This window comes from Cetorhinus maximus, unplaced genomic scaffold, assembly GCF_964194155.1.
Source record: "Cetorhinus maximus unplaced genomic scaffold, sCetMax3.hap1.1 HAP1_SCAFFOLD_1704, whole genome shotgun sequence".
Classification (NCBI taxonomy): domain Eukaryota; kingdom Metazoa; phylum Chordata; class Chondrichthyes; order Lamniformes; family Cetorhinidae; genus Cetorhinus; species Cetorhinus maximus.
This window is the reverse complement of record NW_027597644.1, coordinates 38271-55701: the sequence shown is the minus strand read 5'-3', so window position 1 is coordinate 55701 and position 17431 is coordinate 38271. Positions and strand designations below refer to the sequence as shown.

Genomic DNA, 17431 nt, shown 5'->3' with positions numbered 1-17431 from the left:
TCCCTCCCACTGGCACCCCAACCTCACTGCTGCCGGTAGACCTGGGCGCATGGCGCGCCTCCTGCTCGTATCTGGTGAAAATGAGCAATTGTGCCAACCCTCCGCCAGTCTGCATCTGTTCAGCGTTATTGTGTGAGGTCTGAAAGGAGAGAGGAGCATTGATTAGTCCACCCTGTACCTGGATCGCCATTGCAGCCCTGCCACCCCCACCTGAGTGAAACATCGCAGGGCTCATGTGAATCTTGACCCTGGAGCCGCCGTACACTCACTCTAAGCAGCCAGGGCTGTGACCCCCCTTGTCTAGATGCTGCCTCCATCACATTTACCACTCGCACTGTATCACCTTCCAAAGCAAGGAAGCACTACCACTTAGAACGCCAAGGGCAGCAGATGGATGGCTGCCCTGCTAGCTCGAAGTTCCCCTCCCAGTCAGTCAGCATCCTGACTTTGAAATATTTCAGTGTTCCAGCAAATCCTTCAGGTCTCCCCCAAAGCAGTCCTGTTGGTGCAAGTGCACCACGTGCAGCGGATACAGAAGGAAGCTCAGCACCACCCTCTCAGGGTCAGCTAGGTATAGGCAATAAATGCTGGCTCAGTCAGCCAAGGCCACATGCCGTGAAAGGGGTGGGGTTAGGGAACCTCCTCTTTTACACACCCCACTCCCCATGTCACCTGAAGATTCTATACCCCAGAATATTGAGCAGCCAGTCCTGCCCCTCCCTCAACCATGTCTCTGTAATATATCTCCACGTATTAATCAACACCCTCAACTTATCTGCCTTACTCGCAAGACTCCTTGCATTAAAATAAATACCATCCAGCCTTGCCATGCTCCCTTGTGCCTTAACTTGACTATATAAGCTCTGCCTTCCAGACTGACTCTGTTTTTCTTCTATACTTGTCTGTACATCACCCCTGCTATACCTCCACTCTGTATCCCACACCCCCGGCCAAATTCGTTTAAACCCCCATCAACAGCACTAGCAAACATCGCAAGTATGTTGGTCCTGTTCAGGTACAACCCGTCGGACTTGTAAAGGTCCCACCTTCTCTGGAAGTGGATCCAGTGATCCAGGAATCTAAACCCCTCCCTCCTGCACCAACTCTTCAGCCACTCATTTATCTGCTCCATCAGCCTATTCCTATACTCAGCTAGCACATGGTACAGGGAGTATTCCAGAGTGTGCAACCTTTGAGGACCTGCTTTTCAATCTGCTACCCAGCTCCCTAAATTCTTGTTGTAGGAGCTCATCCCTCTTTCTACCTATGTCATTGGGACCAATGGAAACCATGATCTCTGACAGTTTGCCCTCCCCCTTCAGAATGCCCTGCAGCTGTTCAGTGACACCCTTGACCCGGGCCCCTGGGAGACACACACCATCCTGGAGTCACGTCTGTGGCCAGAGAAATGCCTGTCCGTACCCCTCAGGATTGAGTCTATAATCACTATTACTCTTCCTCTCTTTCTCCTCCCACCTTGTGAGACTGGGTTCTGGCTTGCCCTCCCCAGAGGAGCCATCACTCTCTCCGTTTTCCAACACAGAGAAACTGTTCTTTAGTGTGATGCACTCTGGGGCTTTCCTGACTACCTGCCTGCCTCCCTTCTGACTGGTGGTCACCCATTCCTCCTCTGTCTGCACTTTGTAAACTGCAGGGTGACCATGTCTAAAAACATGCTATCCACGTAACACTCAGCCTCATGGATGCACTGCTGTGCTTCCAGCCGCCGCTCAAGCTCCAAAACCCGGCACTCAAGCTGGTCAAACCGGTGGCACTTCCTGCAGATGTGGTCATCCAGACTGCCAGGAGTGTCTAAGACTTCCCACATACTGCAGACCGTACAACACACGGGACTGAGCTCTCCTGATCAGTAAATATTCTTACCTTACAGTTAAGCCAAGTAGAGTAGAACATTATTTCAGTTTTGTTCTTTTATAAAGAATATGTGATATAAAGAATATGCATATGTGATGCTGGGGACCTCCTGGAGGAGGCAGAGATGGATCATCCACTCAGCAGTTCTGGCTGAAGTCTTTTGTGCTGATTGTACTTGGCTCCCCCTTTAATTTAGGACGGGGATATTGGTGGAGCCACCTGTTCAGTTAGTTTAATTGTCCACCTCCATTCACATTTGGATGTGGCACTGCTGCCGATCTTAAATCTGATTCATTAGTTGTGGGATCACTTGGCTCTGTCAAATGCTGCTTTGTTTAGTAAGCAAGTAGACCTGTGTTGTGGCATGTCCCTCAAGTGCTTGATCCCTTTGGCCATCCATGTTGTTTGAAAAATATCAGCTGATAGTCAGTGAACCACAGGCTCTGCACAGTTGCTTTGTGGGACTCCATGAAGGCAGATGTTTGTGTGCTCCAGTGCCCATTGTGACCTGTGGGGTGTCTGGCTCTCCCAGTGTGACAGGACATTTGAGAGGAATGTAGCACAAAGGTGTTGGCAGAGCAAGGGTTAATGTAGGATTGGGGAACAGTACCACCCATGATATGCTGTAGCGAGTCACATGACAGTAGACTATGTTGTAGAGTCTGAAAGGAGGCAGCAGGGAGACAGTCCACGCGTGATGGTACCTTGGATATGTATATAGTTATGGGTTACCAAATAAATGGTTTATGTTCAACCAAACAAGTGAGACACCAAGCAACCTTACAACATGGTGCCAGTGAAGGATGGAGCCCAGAATCCCAGAGAAGCTGGAGAAGAAACCTAGATTCTCAAAGCATGAAAAACTAAAACCTAAGCCTGACCTGAGACACGTGCACCTAAATTGAAGACACAGTTGGCGACAAAGCTCCATTGTAGACATGGAGGCGGAAGGACTCCACCAGGTCACACGGACGTCTGTTGTCAGACCTGTAGTGTCAAAGGTTCTAGCTAGATCAAAGTAAAAAGCAAAATTCACATGCGGCCAGACGGGTCCATCCGTTCCAGGATAGACTTCCTGTTTGTGTCCTGAGCATTTGTGGTCAGATCCACCAACGCCTGGACAAACCGCTAGCTCCTGACGAACTGACTAAGGCCCTTGAGTCCTTCGAGAAGAGTAAAACTCCCGGAAGTGACGGCTTGCCGGCGGAGTTGTATTCGGCTCTGTGGGACTTGATCGGCCCAGACCTGCTAGAAGTGTACGAGAGTATGCTCCTGGCCGGCAGCATGTCAGAATCCATGAGGAAAGGCATCATCACCCTCATCTGCAAGCACAAGGGGGAAATTGGCGACCCTTTTCACTGTTGAATGTGGACTATAAGATTCTGTCCAAGGTCATCGCCAATCAGGTCAAATCCGCTCTGGAATTGGTGATCCACCCTGACCAGACCTGCGCTGTGCCGGGCAGGAAGATCTCTGACAGCCTCGCGCTGCTCAGGAGTACGATTGCCTATAGAACCATAGAACACTACAGCACAGAAAACAGACCATTCGGCCCTTCTAGTCTGTGCCAAAATATTATTCCATTAGTCCCATTGACCTGCACCTAGTCCATAACCCTCCAGACCTCTCCCATTCATGTATCTATCTAATTTATTCTTCAAACTTAAGAGTGAGCCCGCATTTACCACATCAGATGGTAGCTCGTTCCACAATCTCACCACTCTCTGAGTGAAGAAGTTCCCCCTAATGTTCCCCCATAAACCTTTCCCCTTTCACCCTAAAGCCATGTCCTCGCATGTTTATCTCTCCTAATCTAAGTGGAAAGAGCCTACTCGCATTTACTCTGACTATACCCCTCACAATTTTGTAAACTTCTATCAAATCTCCCCTCATTCTTCTACGCTCCAAGGAATAAAGTCCTAACCTGTTTAATCTTTCCCTGTAACTCAACTCCTTAAGACCCAGCAACATCCTAGTAAATCTTCTCCGCACTCGCTCAATCTTACTGATATCCTTCCTGTAGTTAGGCGACCAGAACTGCGCACAATACTCCAAAGTTGGCCTCACCAATGTCTTATACAACCTCACCATAACATCCCAACTCCTATACTCAATACTTTGATTTATGAAGGCCAGTATGCCAAAAGCTTTCTTTACAACCTTGTCTCCCTGTGACGCCACTTTCAGGGAATTATGTATCTGAACTCCCAGATCCCTTTGTTCCTCTGCACTCCTCAGTGCCCTACCATTTACTGTGTATGTCCTACCTTGCTTTGAGCTTCCAAAAATGTAAATGTAATCCTGCCTATGTGCAGGACAGGGGTGTGGACACCTGCCTCATCATCCTGGATCAGGAGAAGGCCTTTGACAGAATATCGCACACCTACATGGTGGATGTGCTCTCCAAAATGGGGTTTGGGGAGGGAATTCGCAATTAGATCCAACTGCTCTACGCTAACAGCGCAGTCTCAATCAATGGGTGGGAATCAGATAGCTTTCCAATTAAATCTGGAGCCAGGCGGGGCTTCCCTCTGTCCTGTTTGTGTGTTGCATAGAACCCTTTGCTGAGTCCATCAGGAAGGATCCGGACAAAAGAGGAGTGACAATCCCAAGCAGTGGAGGCACTCAGATCAAAGCCTCTCTGTACATGGACGATGTCGCCATCTTCTGCTCGGATCCGCTGTCGGTGTGCAGACTGATCTACATCTGCGACCAGTTCGAACTGGCCTCGGGAGCCAAAGTAAATCGTGGGAAGAGCGAGGCATTGTTCTTTGGGAACTGGGCTGACCGATCCTTTGTCACCTTCACCGTCAGGGCTGACGGCCTGAAGGTGCTGCGGATATGGTTTGGAGGGACCGGGGCATGCGTTAGAAACTGGAAGGAGCGAGGATCTATGGTGCAAAGAAAACTGGGCATGTGGGAGCGATGCTCCCTCTCCATTGCGGGTAAGAACCTGGTCATCAGGTGTGAGGTACTCTCGCTGTTGCTGTACGTGGCGCAGGTCTGGCCCATTCCACACTCCTGCGTGGTGGCGCTCACCCGAGCCATCTTCCGCTTTATCTGGAGGTGGAAAATGGATCGTGTCCGCAGGGACGCGATGTACAAGCCTCTAGATAAAGGGGGAAAAAATGTGCCCAACAAGCCCTCAAACTGTGTGAGGCTGCATCAAGCTGTGCGTAGATCCTCAGTACGCAAACACCAAGTGTCACTACGTGCTGAGGTTCTACCTGTCCCCGGTGTTGCGAAGGATGGGTCTGGCCACGCTGCCACGGAACGCTCCAAGTAGTTGGACCGTGCCGTACCACCTGTCCCTGGTGGAGAAATCTATGCAGAGAAACACCTTTGACCGCAAGTCCATCAGGCAGTGGTCAGCACGTAACGTCTTAGAGGCCCTGAGGGAAAAGGAGAGGGTGGATCCTGTGGGATGGTTCCCCGAGCAGACTGTCAAAGTCATTTCGCAGAATGCCTCATCGCCAATACTTTCCAACAAGCACCAAGACGTGGCTTGGCTGGTGGTGAGAAAGGCCCCCACCGTCAGATCCTTCCTACACGCCAGGAGTCTCACCCCCTCTGCACGTTGCCCTCGAGGTGGCTGTGGTGGGGAAGAGACCGTTGTTCACCTCCTCGTGGATTGTGCCTTTGCAAAGAAGGTCTGCAGAGAGATGCAGTGGTTTCTGTCGAGGTTCATCCTGAGCAGTTCTGTGACACAGGACTCTGTGCTCTACGGGCTGTTCCCAGGGACACACACTGAGACAAACATCAACTACCGCTGGAGGATCATCAACTCGGTGAAAGACGCTCTTTGGTCTGCCCAAAACTTGTTGGTCTTCCAGCGCAAAGAGTTGTCCCCGACCGAGTGTTGCAAACTGGCACATTCCAAAGTCCAGGACTACGTGCTGAGGGACGCACTAAAGCTTGGGGCAGCCACCACAAAGGCGCAATGGGGAAGGTTCGCTGTCTAAATCCTTTCTGCCAAAGGGCACCGAGGGGCTGGGAAATGTTGAGAGCCCCTCGGGCTGCACAGCTGAAAATGAATGTCTGCAATGAATACTAATTGTATTGAAGCACCTCAGAGAGCAACATGATGTATGTTGATAACTCCAATACCTTTGTCTGATTGTCTGTAATGACCATATTGAAATGATTGTAATATTCATTGATTGTATTGATGCACCTTGTGATCCACGTGTTTAAGTTGAATCTGATTGTAGTTTTGTGATGGTGATTTTGAAATGTTTGTAATGTTCTTCCAGATATTTTATGAATAAAGTATATATTTCATTAAAAAAAAATCTGTTCTTATCAGTTTAATATCTGATACGTCCCTTATCTGGGGACCAAATATTAAATTGATTTTTGGAGCAGGGAGATGGAACAGGATCTTTCTCCGTCCACTCCACACATCGACCTGGTATTGCAGCATCTTCAGGAATGGTGCAGTTTTGCCCTCTACAGGGTGAAAGGGAAACTGAAAAGAAGAAAAAGTCATTCAGAGCATTGTCCTGCTTTCCATCATTGATCTGGTTGAACTGAACTTGTGCTGAGTGGCAGGACAGGCTCATTGGTGCCAGACTGAGTGATGCCCCCTGTTGGATTTTGGTGCAACTGCAGGGCTGCTGCTGGTGTGCACTTGTGCTGCTTGTCAGGGCGGAGCCCGGGACTGGACGATGCCCCCTGTTGGATTTTGGTGCAACTGCAGGGCTGCTGCTGGTGTGCACTTGTGCTGCTTGTCAGGGCGGAGCCCGGGACTGGACGATGCACCCTGTTGGGTTTTGAGGCTGTTGCAGGCGCTGCTTCAGGGAGGCAGCATCAAGCAAGAAAGGTCCTGATGCTCAATGCTGGCTGTCGGGTCTTCAGCCCGTGTTCGGCCACACGCAGCAAAACGGACGGTGAAGCCGGAGGCCGAGGAAGACGGGACGGGCGCATGGGTTTCTGGGTTATCGCTTCTCGGCCTTTTGGCTAAGATCAGTTGTAGTGAAGCGATGGCTAAAACCAAAGGAGCCCCAAACCAGGGGGTACGTAACACCGTTCGGGTGACAGTGAAGGACAGTGAAGGGGGAGCACCCATGGATCGGGCCTTCCTCATCAAGTGGATCCTGTTGAAGGCGTGTGGATTTGAAGCGGAGGAGATCTACTCCCTGTGAGACTTCCCCAGCGCTGGATATTTCGACGTGACCTTCAGGAATGTTGCTGCCTGCGTCAAGTTCCTGAAGGTGTTCGAGGAGAAGAGAGACCAGCCGGAGATGAAGATCCTGACGGTGGAGCCGCTCTTTGCTCTGCCGTTGCAACGGGACCGTGTGGTGACGGTGCATCTCTACAACCCCCACGTCCCTGTCGCTGACGTGTTCACCTTCCTCGCCAGGTACGTCGACAAGTTTGGGAGCTGCACCAAGGTTAGAGACGCCTTCGGGATTTGGACCAGCAAACGCCAGGTCAAGGTCACGCTCAAGACCGACGGTAAGGGAGCCATCTCCATCTCCTTCCAGCTTCGCTATTGGGGGAAGCCGTGGCTACCTTGTCTACGCTGGGCAGCCAAAACTTTGTCGCTCATGCGGCAAGTCTGGTCATGTGGCGGCCAACTGCAGCGCCGCCCTCTGCAAGAACTGCAAACAGGAAGGGCACCAGACAAAGGACCGCAAGCAGACTAAGTGCTGCAACCTGTGTGGCGAGGCAGGTCACCTCTACAGGACCTGCCCCAAATGCTGCCTCACTTATACACAGGCAGCCAAAGCCAATGAGGGGGAAGCAGAAGAAATGCTTTGTGTCACTACTACCAAGGACACTTGCAACACTCCAACCACCATGGCCCCCAGTGAGAACAACGAGACAAAGGAGGACGCAGAGAGAGACAAGGTGGAGGAAAAGATTGAGGCAGCAGACAGCCAATCAACAGCACTGCCCCTGAACCTCCCACTCCTCAGGACAGCGAATCAATGGAGGAGGAGGCAGCAGTGGAAAATCAGCAGGGGGAGTGGCAGCTGGTGAAGAGAGCCAAAAGGAAGAAGGGGCTAAGAAGGGACCAAGCCACTTCCCAGACAAGTGGCAAGAGGCGTCTCCCATCCGACGTGGATGACAAGGGCAGCTGCTCTTCGGACAAAGATGTGCCAGGGCGGCACCTACAGAAGAAGCGGCAAAGCTCTAGGGAGTTGTAGAGTGAGACACCCGAGCTCCGGAACATTGGAGACAATGAGGAGACCAGCGCACCCCAACTTTGCCCACAACCCGAAGAGGCCAGCGCACCCCAGCCCCAGCAATCTGGGAGCAGTGAAGCGCTCAGCGCACCCCAGCTCCGGGAAGACGGTAGCAGCAACGCCCCAGAGGGGGAGAGGTTTGGAGAAGCTTCTCCAACAGAGGACATTTCAAATCCAGTTCTCTGCACGAAACCCCAGATGCCACCTGAGCAGAACATCTCCAATGGGGAGGTTCAGGACAGTTTCCTCAGCCCATCCAAAGTGAGGCGATTTGTGAACACTATGGGTATGAAGGAGCAGACCAAAGGTCTGGGACTCTCAGAGGCAACAGGTTTGGTAAGAGACTAAATGCTTTAAAATAGGTGTAAAGATTGTATCCATAAATGTGCGTAGCATTAAATCTACTATGCGATGTGTTGCGACTTTGGACTACCTTGCCAAGGTCAAAGCTGACCTGTTGTTTCTGCAGGAGTGTGTGATACCGCACTTCAGCTCCTACAGGCAATGGTCACGATGGTGGTCCCATGGGCCATCGATCAGATCGGGCGGAAACGACTCTCGTTCTTCCGGCCTGGGTATTCTGCTGTGGGGAGGCAACTTCACCGTCTCCGAGGTCAAGGAGGTGGTGGGCGGGCGACTCCTCGTAGCAGACGTAATGTACAAGAACGCTCCACTCCGGTTAATTAACGTGTATGGCCCATCACAAGGGGCCGAGCGGCTGGAGGTTTTTCAGCAGCTCCCACTGCTGCTGGCGACCTCCAGGCCGGTCATTCTGGGCGGTGACTTCAACTGCATCATCAATGCGGCTGGACGATCCGGCAGGGCCGACAGCACATTGGACGCTACGTCCAGATCCCTGATTGAAACAGTTCAGGATGCCAAGCTGCACGACGCCTTCAGCAACCCTGCATACGGAGCGCAGCGTAGATACACCTGGTCGCAGCCAGATGTGTCCAAAACCGTTCCTGGATAGACTTGCTATTTGTATCCCAAGCGTTCGCAGTCAGATCCACTGACGTCAAGCCGGTGTTCTTCTCTGACCACTGCCTCCTACTGGCTGACTGTCACTTACAGGAAGACCAGAGGGTTGTCCGGGGGACATGGAAGCTAAACGTGCAACTGCTAACCCCAGAGAACATTGAGGAACTCAAGAGGGATTACAAAGGTTGGCAAACCGTGAAACCCCTCTTTGAGTCCCTGACACCCTGATGGGAAGTGATCATGGGAAACATCAAGAGGTTTTTCATCCTCAAAGGCACCCAGAAAGCTAGAAAGGAACAGAGGGAAATGTCCCGACTCCAGAAAAACATGCAGAATCTGCTCCTGCTGCAGTCGATGGGGGTCGATGTCAAGGAGGAACTCCAAGAGGTGAAGAGCCAGCAAGCCTCGCTCTTTGCCTCGGAGGCCTCCAAGATCATCTTCCGTTCCAGAGTCCGCTCCGTGGAGCAGGATGAGATGTGCTCACACTTCTTCTTCCAAAAGGTACACACAGAGAGCTCTGTGATCAGCAGCCTGAAGGAAGAAGACGGTTCAGTAAAGTCATCGCCGTCCGACATTTTGAGGATCAGCAAATCCTTTTATGTCGGATTGTATGACGTGAAGCCCACAGACAGTACGGAGTCCCAGTCCTTCCTGTCCTCCATTACATAGGGCTTTGATGACAGTACATGGGAGAGTCTGGACAAACATGTTGGATGTGCTCTCAAGAAGGGATTTGGGGAGGGAATCCACAACACGGCAGGAGTCTCACCCACTCTGCACGTTGCCCTCGAGGTGGCTGTGGTGGGGAAGAGACCGTTGTTCACCTCCTTGTGGATTGTGCCTTTGCAAAGATGGTCTGGAGAGAGATGCAGTGGTTGCTGTTGAGGTTCATCCAGAGCAGTTCTGTGACACAGGACTCTGTGCTCTATGGGCTGTTCCCAGGGACACACACCGAGACAAACATCAACTGCAGCTGGAGGATCATCAACTCGGTGAAAGACGCTCTTTGGTCTGCCCAAAACTTGTTGGTCTTCCAGCGCAAATAGTTGTCCCCGACCGAGTGTTGCAGACTGGCACATTCCAAGGTCCAGGACTACGAGCTGAGGGACGCACTAAAGCTTGGGGCAGCCACCGCAATGGCGCAATGGGGAAGGGTCGCTGTTTAGACCATTCTGCCATAGGGCACCGAGGGGCTGGGAAATGTTGAGAGCCCCTCGGGCTGTACAGCTGAAAATGAATGTCTGCAGTGAATACTAATTGTATTGAAGCACCTCAGAGAGCAACATGATGTATGTTGATAACTCCAATACCTTTGTCTGATTGTCTGCATTGACCAGATTGAAATGATTGTAATATTCATTGATTTTATTGATACACTTAGTGATCCATGTGTAAAAGTTGAATCTGATTGTAGTTTTGTGATGGTGATTTTGAAATGTTTGTAATGTTCTTCCAGATATTTTATGAATAAAGTATATTTTTCATTAAAAAAAAATCTGTTCTTATCAGTTTAATATCTGATACGTCCCTTATCTGGGGACCAAATATTAAATTGATTTTTGGAGCAGGGAGATGGAACAGGATCTTTCTCCGTCCACTCCACACATCGACCTGGTTTTGCAGCATCTTCAGGAATGGTGCAGTTTTGCCCTCTACAGGGTGAAAGGGAAACTGAAAAGAAGAAAAAGTCATTCAGAGCATTGTCCTGCTTTCCATCATTGATCTGGTTGAACTGAACTTGTGCTGAGTGGCAGGACAGGCTCATTGGTGCCAGACTGAGTGATGCCCCCTGTTGGATTTTGGTGCAACTGCAGGGCTGCTGCTGGTGTGCACTTGTGCTGCTTGTCAGGGCGGAGCCCGGGACTGGACGATGCCCCCTGTTGGGTTTTGAGGCTGTTGCAGGCGCTGCTTCAGGGAGGCAGCATCAAGCAAGAAAGGTCCTGATGCTCAATGCTGGCTGTCGGGTCTTCAGCCCGTGTTCGGCCACACGCAGCGAAACGGATGGTGAAGCCGGAGGCTGGGGAAGACGGGACGGGCGCATGGGTTTCTGGGTTATCGCTTCTCGGCCTTTTGCCTAAGATCAGTTGTTGTGAAGCGATGGCTAAAACCAAAGGAGCCCCAAACCAGGGGGTACGTAACACCGTTCGGGTCACGGTGAAGGACAGTGAAGGAGGAGCACCCATGGATCGGGCCTTCCTCATCAAGCGGATCCTGTTGAAGGCGTGTGGATTTGAAGCGGAGGAGATCTACTCCATGCGAGACTTCCCCAGCGCTGGATATTTCGACGTGACCTTCAGGAATGTTGCTGCCTGCGTCAAGTTCCTGAAGGTGTTTGAGGAGAAGAGAGACCAGCCGGAGATGAAGATCCTGACGGTGGAGCCGCTCTTTGCTCTGCCGTTGCAACGGGACCGTGTGGTGACGGTGCATCTCTACAACCCCCACGTCCCTGTCACTGACGTGTTCACCCTCCTCACCAGGTACATCGACAAGGTTGGGAGCTGCAACAAGGTTAGAGATGCCATCGGGATTTGGACCAGCAAATGCCAGTTTAAGGTCACGCTCAAGACCGACTGTAAGGGAGCCATCTTCCATCCTCCTTCCAGCTTTGCTATCGGGGGAAGCCGTGGCTACCTTGTCTACAATGGGCAACCCAAACTTTGTCGCTCATTTTATTTTGAGATCAGTGCCCGGAATTCAGGAACAGCAAAGACTGCCACAAATTCAGGAGGTTTAGATAAAAATGTAAACATTTAAAGAAAAGATTAAGCACATACATAGGTCTACAAATTACTATAAGAACTCCCAAAATTCTGATTAATCTGGCTCCCAGTGACACCTTCATTAAGGCAACAGTTAAAAAACAGATTTGTACAGACCCAGGCAAAGCAACACCACCTGGACAGGAGAATTCAATACGAGTTAACACATCCTTGGTTCCTTTAGACAGGAACTTGACGCAGAGGCCGGAGGCTTCTCACATTTGTGAAAGATCTTAGGATGTCTTCACCACTGACTCAGCCTCAGCCCCTCTACAGGTAAATTCCATTGTTCCCATATCTTGTTGCAACTTCACTTTTCATAACATAAAACTTTAGTACTAATTTATCAGTAACCTTTTGAAAAAATTAACACTTCAGCTTAGTTTCTGAAAGCTGGGTGTAACATCCCACATCACTTGGAAATTCAAGCTATCCGAATTTTATTGAAAAAGCAAATTTTCATCACATCTCATTCTAAACCTGGTTCGATTAAAATGGACTGAAACCTCCAGGTGGATTGATCTGAATGAGGGGAATAGAGATGAAAATCCTCGAAACAACAAAAGGAAAAGCTTGGAGGATCCAAAGAGAAGGTTCAAGACCAATGGGGCTGATGTCATAGGTTGGAGAGACTCAGGGACCAGTTAAAGTAAAGTACAGTACAAGATAGAAAGCTAATTTGTAGTTTTATAAAGCAGGAGACAGCTATCTCCTCAATATCATTGACATCTCACTCAGTGTTGGAATGAAGAGTGGGGAATAACCTACAGCCCAAGCTTAGAGCAAGAGCTGAGGATTCCCATTACCTGCAACCTGCTGCCACACTCATGGAGTCCATAGTCAAAGAGGACAGTGTGGTTCTGAGAGTAGATCCTGGTTGTCCGACAACCTGCTGTCCGCAGGGTCAGGTCAGCAGCTTTGATCAGGTGCCTGGTTCCAAATAAATCCAGCTGGACCCTGAGCAACAGCTTGTCCTCTCCACACTGCACCATCACAGTCTGCAGTGGAGACACACTTCCACCCTCAGACACACGGAAATGGGAACCAAAGGGAGGCCCAGGAGGAGAGACTGTCTGAGGCACAGGGGTGGCTTTGACTCTGCTCCATGGAAACCTCTGGCCTAGAAACAGTTGCCAAGTATCAGAGCCACAAACAGCTCCAACTAACACCAGCCCTGGGAACAAAACCCTCACTACAAAATCCCCCATGATACCAAACAACTCACCATCCCTTCAGCCACCGAGCAGCACCTTTTATACACACAACCTGCACTCACCTGACACCAATGAGACCAGAAGCAGCAACGTTGAACCAATTAACCAGCCTCAATCTCCACAATCTCCACCAATGACAGAACTCATGGGTTTATTACCAGGAAGGCCGATTTTATTTGGACCAATAGGAGTTCGTCTGGGGTGGAAAGAGTCGATGAACAAAAGGGAAGGTGTGTGATAGGGTGGAGGGCAGGAGACATTAAAGGATAAAATGTTTCATGGTACAAAAGCCAAAGGCAGTGGTAATGGGTAAAGTAAAGAAACAAAAGATGTGTCCGGATGAGGTGTGAATGGCTGCATAGCAACCGTCTGAATGTAACGTAGAATCATAGAGTGTTTACAGTACAGAAAGAGGCCATTCGGCCCATCGTGTCTGCCCCGGCTGAAGAACGAACCCCCCCCAGCCTAATCCCACTTTCCAGCACTTGGTCCGTAGCCCTGCAGCTTCCGGCAGTTGAGGTGCATATCCAGACACCTTTTCAATGAGTTGAGGGTTCCGGCCTCTACTCCCCTTTCAGGCAGTGAGTTCCAGACCCACACAATCCTCTGGGTGACAAAAGGTTTTCCTCATCTCCCCTCTAATCTTTCTATCAATCATTTAAAATCTATATCCCCTCGTCAATGAGCTCTCTGCCAAAGTAAATAGGCCCTTCCCATCCAGTCTATCCAGGCCCTTCACAAATTTGTACATCTCAATCAAATCTCCCCTCAGCCTCCTCTGTTCCAAGGAGAACAACCCTAGCCTCATATTTGCAATTTTCCAGTCCTGGCAACATCCTGGTAAATCTCCTCTGTTCCCTCTCGAATGCAATTACATCCTTTCTGTAACAAGGTGACCAGAACAGCAAACAGTACTCAAGTCGTGGCCTAACTAATGTTTCCAGCATAACCTGCCTGTTCTTATATTCTACGCCTCCGCTAAGAAATGAAAGGATTCCATCTGCCTTCTTAACCACCTTCTCAACCTGTCCTGCTACCTTCTGGGATCTGTGGACATTCACTCTAAGACCCCTCACTTCCTCTACACCTCTCAGTCTCCTCCCATTTATTGTGTAATCCTTTGCCTTTTTTGACCTCCCCAAATGCACCACCTCACACTTCTCTGGGTTGATTTCCATTTGCCACTTTTCTGCCCACTTGACCAGTCCATTGATGTCTTCCTGCAGTCCACAGCAACTCTCCTCGCTATCAACCAATTTTTCTGCTGTCTGCAAACTTCTTAATCATTCTACTTTTATGCCTAAATCATTAATATAGACCACAAAAAGCAGGGGGCCCAGTACTGAGCCCGGCAGAACCCCACTGGAAACAGCCTTCCAGTCACAAAAACATCCATCCTTTGTTTCCTGCCACTGAGCCAATTTTGTATCCAGCTCGCTACGTTCCCCTGGATCCTATGGGCTGTTATTTTTTTAAGCAGTCTGCCATGTGGAACCTTGTCGAAAGCCTTGTTATAATCAATGTGTATCACATCAACTACACCACCCTCATCAATCCTACTTGTTACTTCCTCAAAAACTTCAATCTAATTAGTCAGATATGACCTGTGTACTATAGGCCCCCAAACAGTCAGGGAGAGATAGAGGATCAAATATGCAGTCAAATTTCAGAGAAGTTTAAGAATAATAGGGCAGTAATGGTAGGGGATTTTAACTACCCAAATATTAACTGGGATAGTTTCAGTGTGCAAGGTAGGGAGGGAGCAAAATTCTGAAGTTGCATCCAGGAGAACTTTTTTAGACAGTGCGTAGAAAGCCCAGCAAGGGAGGGGGCAGTTCTGGACCTAATATTCTGAAATGAGCCCGGGCAGGTGGAAGGCATATCAGTAGGGGAGCATTTTGGAGATAGTGACCATAACTCAGTTAGATTTCGGATAGTTATGGAAAAGGATAAGGTTGGGCCAGGAATAAAAGTTCTAAACTGGGGAAAGGCTTTTTTTAATAAGATGAGATGCGATTTGGCACAAGTGGACTGGGAGCAGCTACTTGCAGATAAAACTGTGTCAGAGCAGTGGAGGGTCTTCAAGGAGGTAATAGCAAAAGCACAGGGCAAATATGTTCCTGTAAAGACAACGGGTGAGGAGAACCAATCCTGGAGAACCCTGGATGTCAAGGGGCATAAAGGTTAGGATGAAGAAAACAAGAGAAGCTTATGGCAGATTCCGAGGACTCAATACAGCTGAGTCCTTACAGGGGTGTTAAAAGTGTAGAGGGAACTTAGAAAGGAAATTAGGAAAGCTAAGAGAGTGCATGAGAAAGTATTGGTGGGTAGAATAAAGGAAAACCCAAAGGGGTTATTTAAATATATATAGAGGAAGAGAATAACTAGGGAAAGAGTTGGGCCAATTTGGGATAATAGAGGTAATCTGTGTGTGGACCCGGAAGACATGGGTGCAGTCCTCAATGAATCCTTTACGTCGGTCTTCACAATGGAAAAGGACGACGCAGATACAGATATCAGGGTGGAGGATGTGAAATATTAGAGGAAATTAACATAGAGAGCGAGGGGGCACTTGCAGGTCTAGCGGCCTTAGAAATGGATAAATCCTCAGGCCCGGATGAGATGTATCCCAGGCTGTTGAGGGAGCCAAGGGAAGCGATTTCAGGGGCCCTGGTAATAATTTTCAAATCCTCTCTGGCCACAGGTGTGATGCCAGAGGACTGGAGGACTGCTAAAATTGTTCCATTATTAAGAAAGGGAGGAAGGGATAGATCACGAAATTACAGGCCAGTCAGTCTAACCTTAGTGGTGGGGAAGTTACTAGAAAGAATTCTGAGGGGCAGAATATATCTGGCCTTGGAGAGACAAGGATTAATCGGGGACAATCAGCATGGATTTGTTAAGGGAAGGTCGTGTTTGAAAAGTTTGATCGAATTTTTTGAGGAGGTAACCAAGAGTCTTGATAAGGGTAATGCATTTGACTTTAGCAACGCTTTTGAAAAGATCCCTCATGGCAGATTGGGCATGAAAGTAAGAGCCCATGGGATCCAAGGCAAAGTGGCATGTTGGATTCAAAATTGGCTGAGAGGCAGGAAGCAGAGGGTGATGGTAGAGGGATGTTTCTGTGACTGGAAGTCTATTTCTAGTGGGGTTCCACAGAGCTCGGTGCTGGGGCCCTTGCTGTTTGTGGTGTACATAAATGATTTAGATTTAAATGTAGGGGGTATGATCAAGAAGTTTGCAGATAAGAGGAAAATTGGTAGAGTGGTAAATAGTGAGGAGGATAGCCGTAAACTGCAGGAGGATATCAATGGACTGGTCAGGTGGGCAGAGCAGTGGCAAATGGAATTCAACCCGGAAAAGTGTGAGGTAATGCACTTGGGGATGGCTAACAAGGCAAGGGAATACAGAGGAGATTTACCAGGATGCTGCCTGGGCTGGAGGGTCTGAGCCATGAGGAAAGATTGGATAGGCTGGAGTTGTTTTCCTAGGAGCAATGAATGTTGAGAGGGGACCTGATAGAGGTGTATGAGATTATGAGGAGCATAGATAGGGTGGATAGGAAGGCACTTTTTCCATTAGTAGAGGGGTCAATAACCAGGGGGCATAGATTTAAGGTAAGAGGTAGAAGGCTAAGAGGGGTGTTGAGGAAATACTTTTTCACTCAGAGAGTGGTGGGAGTCTAGAACTCACTGCCTGAAATGGTGGTTGAGTCAGAAACTCTCAGAACATTTAAGAAGCATTTAGATATTCACTTGCATTGCCATAGCCTCCAGGGCTATGTGCCAAGTGCTGGAAAATGTAATTAGATTAGTCAGATCTTTGTTGACTGGAGCGGACACAGCCTGGGGTACATTTCATCCAGCCCTGGTGATTTATCCACTTCTGGCGATGCTGATCCCCTTGATACGTCCTCTCTCCCTACGTTTATCACATCCAATACTTCACACTCCTCCTCCTGAACTACCATGTCAGCCTTCCCCCCCTCTTTTGTTAAGACCCATACCCCCATCCTCCGCCTCCATACACAGGTTACCTTTTCGGTGTTTTATGAGCTGCACTCTTTCCTTCATGATCCTCTTACTCTAAATGTTTGATCAATCATCTTTGTGTTGATTTTGCTTGCCAATATTCTTTCATGCCCTCTCTTTACTTTCCTAATTTCCTTTTTGATTTCACCCCTCCACTTTCTCTACTTCTCTCAGCTTTCTGTAATATTCAGTTCTCAGTGTCTGACATAAGCTTTCCTTTTCTGCCTTATCTTTCCCTGAAAGCTCCTTGATATCCAGAGGGCTCTAGATTTGGCTGTCGCACCCATTTCTTTGTGGGAACATGTTTACTCTGAACCGCTTGAATCTCCTCGTTGGTTGCCTCTCACCGCCCTGACACTGATTTACCTTCAAGTAACTGT

At 49.2% G+C, this 17431-nt stretch overlaps 1 non-coding gene and 1 pseudogene across 1 annotated transcript; both read left to right on the top strand.

Annotated features, from left to right (window-relative positions):
* Positions 1–6148: 6148 nt before the first annotated feature.
* Positions 6149–6320, top strand: LOC144676567 (U2 spliceosomal RNA; annotated as a pseudogene).
* A 4185-nt stretch (positions 6321–10505) lies between these two features.
* LOC144676566 (U2 spliceosomal RNA) lies at positions 10506–10695 on the top strand. The gene has a single exon (XR_013575365.1). It is a non-coding gene; the product is annotated as a U2 spliceosomal RNA (small nuclear RNA).
* The last annotated feature ends 6736 nt before the right edge of the window (positions 10696–17431 follow it).